The sequence below is a fragment of the Salvelinus sp. IW2-2015 genome, unplaced genomic scaffold (genome assembly GCF_002910315.2).
Source record: "Salvelinus sp. IW2-2015 unplaced genomic scaffold, ASM291031v2 Un_scaffold4356, whole genome shotgun sequence".
NCBI lineage: Eukaryota > Metazoa > Chordata > Actinopteri > Salmoniformes > Salmonidae > Salvelinus > Salvelinus sp. IW2-2015.
In genome coordinates this window covers 37,152-43,993 of record NW_019945627.1, presented here as the reverse complement: position 1 = coordinate 43,993, position 6,842 = coordinate 37,152, and the positions used below count along the sequence as shown (strand labels likewise).

At 45.3% G+C, this 6,842-nt stretch overlaps 1 pseudogene; it reads left to right on the top strand.

Annotated features, from left to right (window-relative positions):
* Window positions 1-5,744: 5,744 nt before the first annotated feature.
* Window positions 5,745-5,917, top strand: LOC112077181 (U2 spliceosomal RNA; annotated as a pseudogene).
* The last annotated feature ends 925 nt before the right edge of the window (window positions 5,918-6,842 follow it).

Here is a 6,842-nt window from a genome sequence, read left to right as displayed (position 1 = left end):
AGCATGGAAACTCAATATGATCCATACGTTCAATTCAGTCTGACAAAGAAATACTAATAATACTGTTTTTTTTTTATCATGTCATACCTTAAGTTTGTATTGCCAATAATATTTACAAGGGGGGTTGTAATGTTAATACGCTCATTGGTTTGAATTTCAATATTTAATTTTGTAAATTTTATTTTATTTGTGTTCTTTTCTGCATAAATATTTAATGCACAGCTGACATTTTTGTGTACAAATTATATTGACAATTGTTATTTTTTAAAGTAAATCCATATATAATAGTAAATAAGGTTTTCCAAGCAATAATAATAACCCTAGAGCAGTAACAACAATACAAATAAATACATACAGAAAATGTTTATGGAAGGTMTTGAAAATGCTCCATTGTAATTACTTCGCCAACAGCCTATTTATTGCCTTACCTCATTTGCACACACAGTATATAGATTATTTATATCGTGTTATTGACTGTACGTTTGTTTATTCCATGTGTAACTCTGTGTTGTTATTTGTGTCGCGCTGCTTTGCTTTATCTTGGCCAGGTCACAGTTGTACATGAGAACTTGTTCTCAACTGGCATACCTGGTTTAATAAAGGTTTTTTTATTTATTTTTTCAAACCAGTCTGGCACAAAGAGAAMATTCAAGTGTGAGACAGGCCTACACACAATCTATATAATGTACATGCAGTGCATACGGAAAGTATTCAGACCCCTTGACCTTTTTTATGTTACAGCCTTATTCTAAAATGGATTAAATATGTATTTATTCTCAGCAATCTACACACAATACCCCATAATGACAAAGTGAAAACAGGGTTGTAGAAATGTTTATGAATGTATTAAAAATTAACAGCAATGCCTTATTTACATAAGCATTCAGACCCTTTGCTATTGAGCTCAGGTGCATCCTGTTTCCATTGATTATCCTTGAGATGTTTCTACAACATGATTGGAGTTCACCTGTGGTCAATTTAATTGATTGGACATGATTTGCAAAGGCACACACCTGTCTATATAAGGTCCCACAGTTGACAGTGCATGTCAGAGAAAAAACCAAGCCATGAGGTCGAAGGAATTTTCCGAGAAGCTCCGAGACAGGATTGTGTCGAGGCACAGCTTTGGGGAAGGGTACCAAAAATGTCTGCAGCATTGAATGTCCCCAAGAACACAGCGGCCTCTATTATTCTTAAATGGGAGATGTTTGGAACCACTAAGACTCTTCCTAGAGCTGGCCGCCCGGCCAACTTGAACAAATCGGGGAATTAAGGGCCTTGATCAGGGAGGTGACCAAGAAACCGATGGTCACTCGGACAGAGCTCTAGAGTTCCTCTGTTGAGATGGGAGAACCTTCCAGAAGGACAACCATCTATGCAGCGCTCCACCAATCAGGCCTTTATGGTAGAGTGGCCAGATGGAAAACACTCAGTAAAAAGCACAACAGCCAGCTTGGAGTTTGCCAAAAGGCACCCAAAGGACTCTCAGATCATGAAAAACAAGATTTTCTGGTCTGATGAAGCCGAGATTGAACTCTTTGTCCTGAATGCCAAACATCACATCTGGAGGAACCCTGGCAGCTCCACGGTGAAGCATGGTTGTGGCAGCATAATGCTGTTGGAATGTATTTTTAATTTGAAATGTTATTTCACTAGCGCAGTCACTTAATAACAAAATACTGAGTAAAGGGTCTGAATACTTAGCTTTTTTTGCAAAAAATCTAAAACCCTGTTTTTTGCTTTGTCATTATGGGTTAGTGTGTGGATCGACGAAGGGAAAAAACAATAATCAATTTCAGAATAAGGCTGTAACGTAACAAAATGTAGGAAAAGTCAAGGGGTCTGAATACTTTCAGAAGACACTGTATGTCCTTTGCTATATATCCGAAGCTAAATATTTGTTTAATTTAGTTAGACCTCGCCCATTTTCTTTTATTCTTTATCAAAAAATTCTGCTAATGGAAATCCACAAGGGACAAAAAAAACGTTCAGTTTCTCCTCTCCTCAGCCACAGAATGCTAGGGTTTATCTGGTGGGCTTCTGAAATATGGACAACCGTATCGTGGTAGAAAGGGCAACAAATTATAAAGTCTTCGCTCCTGGTATGCTTTAGGAGGGGTCGCACATCAGAGACAGCGTTGTGCAGTGTGCTGCCAAATCCTGCCCCTGTGCCGTTTACCTGGCTCCCAGGTCCCCATAATGGTGTCTACCTTCGAAGTCATTGTACACATTGTTAACTTATGTAACACAAAATAGTTCTATCACACACTTCAGGTAAAGAAAAGAAGTTTTTAACTTAATCAATTGTGTAACAACACATGTTGTTTATATGCTCAAATGCCCATGTGGGCTTGTTAACATTGGTCAGACTAAACATGCGTCAAATTAATAATAGCTGAACACCAAACAGCTATCCGCACCAAAATATGGATATCTGCGATCACGTAGCAATATGTGAATCCTGCTCAGTCTCTACCTTGAAATTCTGGGGAATTGAGAATGTTTCCTCCAGAGGTGGCAATATAGTGAGGAAATAGCTACAGAGAGAGGCACTTTGGTTCGACTGCTTAGATGGTGTCGAGCCAAGGGTCTGAATGAACAGCTCTCTTGCTCATATTTTTTTGTAAATATGTTCTGTATTTTTGCTATTCAAGTGGAATGTATCTGTAGGAATCTTGAATGGTGCATACTATTGCTTGAATAACCTGTGTAGTTTCTACTACATACTGGAACGTGTTTGATTGACATGATGAGTCCCTCTCCCCTGAGAGGGTATAGACAGTAGCAGTCAAAGTTTGAGAACACCTACTCATTCAAGGTTTTTTCTACATTTTTACTACATTGTAAATAATAGTGAAGACATCAAACAATGAAATCACACATATGGAATCATGTAGTAACCAAAAAAAGATTCTGCAAAGTAGCCATCTTTGCCTTGATGAAAGCTTTGCACACTCTTGGCATTCTCTCAGAGATTCAGCTGGAATGCTTTTCCAACAGTCTTGAAGGAGTTCCCACATTTGCTGAGCACGTGTTGGCTGATTTTCCTTCACTCTGCAGTCCAACTCATCCCACATCTCAATGTGGTTGAGGTTGGGTGATTGTGGAGGCCAGGTCATCTGATGCAGTCCCATCACTCTCCTTCTTGGAAATAGCCCTTACCAGCCTGGATGTGTTGTGCATTGTCCTGTTGAAAACCAATGATAGTCGGCGTTGGCTCAGTTGTAAGCATGAGGGTGCAACGCCAGTTGTGGGTTCATTCCCCACGGGGACCAGGATGATGTTGAACTTCATGTAAGCCTCTGATAAGAGCGTCTGACTAATGACTTAATGTAAATGTAAAGTATAGTGGGCTAAGTGCAAACCAGATGGATGGCGTATCACTGCAGAATGCTGTAGAACCATGCTGGTAAAGTGAGCCTTGAATTCTAAATAAATCACAGACAGTGTCACCATTTAATACTGATGTACTCAGCGCGAGGCATGTTTGTTGCTGTTGAACGCTGTCGAACGCCGAAACTGAAACCTGTCGACGGCTGAAACCTGAATTAAAGACCTTGGTTTAAAAGCTGACAGTGTTTTTATATACTTATTTTATTTTTAATCCTGCGGCTCTGCTTTGAGCGTGTCTACTGTCCTGGGATCCTGCCAAGTTCCGTAAAGGGGGATAGACGCTAAAGCCTAACGCTCGGCGGCTCAAATGAGGCCGCTATTGAACGTTTCCAACGTTACAGGAGCTGCTGTTACTTTTTGTTTGTTCCGGGACATTGTGGACCGCGTTGACTTTCAATGTAGCACTTGCATGCTTGCGGAGGACTACGAGGGAACGAAAAACTACTCTTAGCATGCAAGTTGCAAACCTACATAAGCTACTGGTGAACCCACGCCCACCTACTTTTTTTTTTCTTCCACCCCAGTAGCCAGACATCGCTCTGGTCTGGTGGAAGTTTCAACGGCCGTGTCGGCTCTCCACAGCGACTGGCCGGTGGCTAGACAGGGTTCCATCCCCGTAAGGGGCTCCCACACCCTGGAGAACGGAGCTGAATCTTGACCAACCAACCAGCCATGGAAGGTTGTCACTCGCGTGGAAGTCGAAGAAGGCGTCTCTGGCAATGGGGGTCACCGATGGAGACTGTTGAGCCCGGAACTGATCAGACCAGAAACAGCAATTCAATTTCAGAACCACATTCCTGTAAAACTTCTAACTAATGGAGGAGAAGCTCCAGCCCTCCTCAGAGGGAGGACGAGGGTGTGGGCGGATACATTCATCCTCGGCTATGTTCTCCCTGGGGGCTGACAGGGGGAACGTTGTATTATGCACGTCAGCCCCGTATTGCAGGCGTTGTATTGGCTATGGTCATACCCTTGCCTCGTGCGCGCGGAAGAAAGTGCAGGTACTGTGGGTCGAGTGAGCACAGGCAGGGGATTGTAGTGAGCCTAAAGCCGTGCCACGGTGGCACACCTTTGGCGAGACAGAGGTCATATCGCGTCTGCAGCTGGGGGGGGGGGAGCGAGACGGGGGAGGGGGGAGCGAGAGCGGGGGATGGGGGGAGGAGAGGAGCAGGAAGAAGGAGTGGCACAGGCGGGAAACTGCACCGAAGGAAGGAGAGAGAGAAGAGGTCGGGACAGAGGCTGTGGTCGAGATGGAGGGGAGGTGGTCGGAGACAGCAAGTAGGGAGAGGAGGGGAAGGAAGCAGAAGTGGAGCGCAGTTGGACATGGACAAAAAAAGGATACTCCTCGGAAGGCTGAAGGAGAGGATAAGCGTAAAGGGGCCGGTGAAGGGCTGGAGGGCAGGGGAGAAAGATGGAGTTATGAGAGGAGATTAGGGAGAAGGTTTTGTCTGGGGAGGCAGGATGGTAGAGTTGGGAAAGAAGGAGAGGTGGAGGGGGCAGAGATGGAAGGAGAGCGTTGGGACAGAGGGGGAGGGGGGAAGGAGGCAAAGGAGAAAAAGGAAGGAGAAGGGGAATATGGGAGGGGTGAGGGGGGGAGTGGAGAAAAGAATAGGACAGAAGGGATAGAGGGATGGAGGAGGAAAAAGAATGATTTATGGGAGAATGTTGGAGCTGGCGAGGGAGAGGGGCCGATAGAGGGATGGGAGAAAGGGGAATGTAACCGGGTGTTTGAAGGAGTTACAGGCGGGGGTTAGGAGGATGGGGGAAGGGAAATTTAAGAAGGGTGCTTGGAGAATACGAGAAAGAATTTGGGTTTGTTCAAAGGAGGCGGATAGGGTAGGGGAGAGAAGGGGGACCTTGGTGCCGATTATAGAAGAGAAAGAGAAGAAAAAAGGTGGAACTTATAGACGCGGGAGGAGGAGAGGTGTGGGGAGGGGGGAGGGGAGGGAGACGTGGCAGGACCTTCGAGGGCTCCCTCTCCTTCTTCTTCGTTCACACCTCTGGAGGAGCTGGACCGCCAGGTGATGGCATTGGGTAGGGCAATGGAGGGAGGGACAGGCTATCTGTTTGGGGACGTGGGGTCCCCGGTCAGTAGTCTAGGAGATGAGATGGATGTGAGTGGGGGGCAGGTGCCGGGAGATGGACCTGAGTGACTTTTTTGGATTGGGAGTGGGGTGTTTATGGGTGGTTTGTAGGTGGGAGGGGGAGGGAAGATGCTCCCCTGATTATTGGTTTTGTTTTTGGTTATTGTTTAGTAGGGTTGAGAATGAATTTTTGTTGATGATTAGAGATAAATATAGTTTTGAAGTGATGTAAGTTTGGAGGATTTGAGTTGGTTTTGAATGTAATAAATATATTTTATTAAAAAAAATCTGTTCTTATCAGTTTAATATCTGATACGTCCCACATCGGGGGACTACATATTAAATGGATTTTTCGAACAGGGAGTCGGAAATGGGGCTTGCTCAGTCCGCTCCACGCATCGACCCGTAATTTCAGTACCTCCGGGAACGGTGCAACACATTTCTCCCGTTGTCAAGGAAAGAAAGTACACAAAGCCAGTGTAAACAGCTGGCAGAAGAAGAAAAGGAAAGAAAAAAGAAAAAACATCCAAAGTGAAAGTAGGGCGAAGCGCTCTTTGTGGGTTCCCCCGTTTCCCGCCATTTAAAAAAAAAAAACGTTGGTCAGGATAGTGAGTTAGTCTGTCTCTGTCTGTCTGTCTGACTTTTTACCCACAGCCCTGGAAAAGTTGGCAGAGTGGGTGGGGAGGAGGAGCCACCTTTTGCCAAACCGCCAAAGTCTGCCGAGACCCCCGGGTGCCCGGCGGGTGCAGGGGGCCATTTGTGGGTTATCGCTTCTCGGCCTTTTGGCTAAAATCAAGTGTGTGGCATGACTGCAGTTTGATCAGCGAAAGGAAAGAGAAGGTGATGGCGACGGGAGACTTTGTCGGCCCGTGGCGCGACTTTTGAACACAATCCGGTTTGTCGGGAAAGAAATGGACGGAATACAGTTCGTTATTGGAAGAAGGAATTTCGCAAAGGAAGTCATCTATGAATTTRTGGGAGTGACGACGGAGCGAATCTACTGTTACAGGGATTTTCCTGCACGGAATGCTTTCGAGGTCACCTTCACGGGGGACTACCTGTGTCAAGGAGCTTGGAACAAGTGCCTGGAACACAAGGATGAAACACCGATCTCCAACTTCAATGTGGAGCCTCTGTTCGCAAGTCGGGTAAGGACCATAACAGTCTGCATGCAAAATCCGTATGTGAAAGAGCAGGATATTCGATCCTTCCTAGGTAAATACTGTGATGTATTGGGGGTTGGAACAAAAGAAATGGAGTATGATGGTATGTGGAATGGGAAGAGAAAATACGCTGTCAGATTTAGAACACGGGCGGGAGGAATTGAACATCCCCCAGCGTCCTTCTACATTGGCGGTGTAAAGG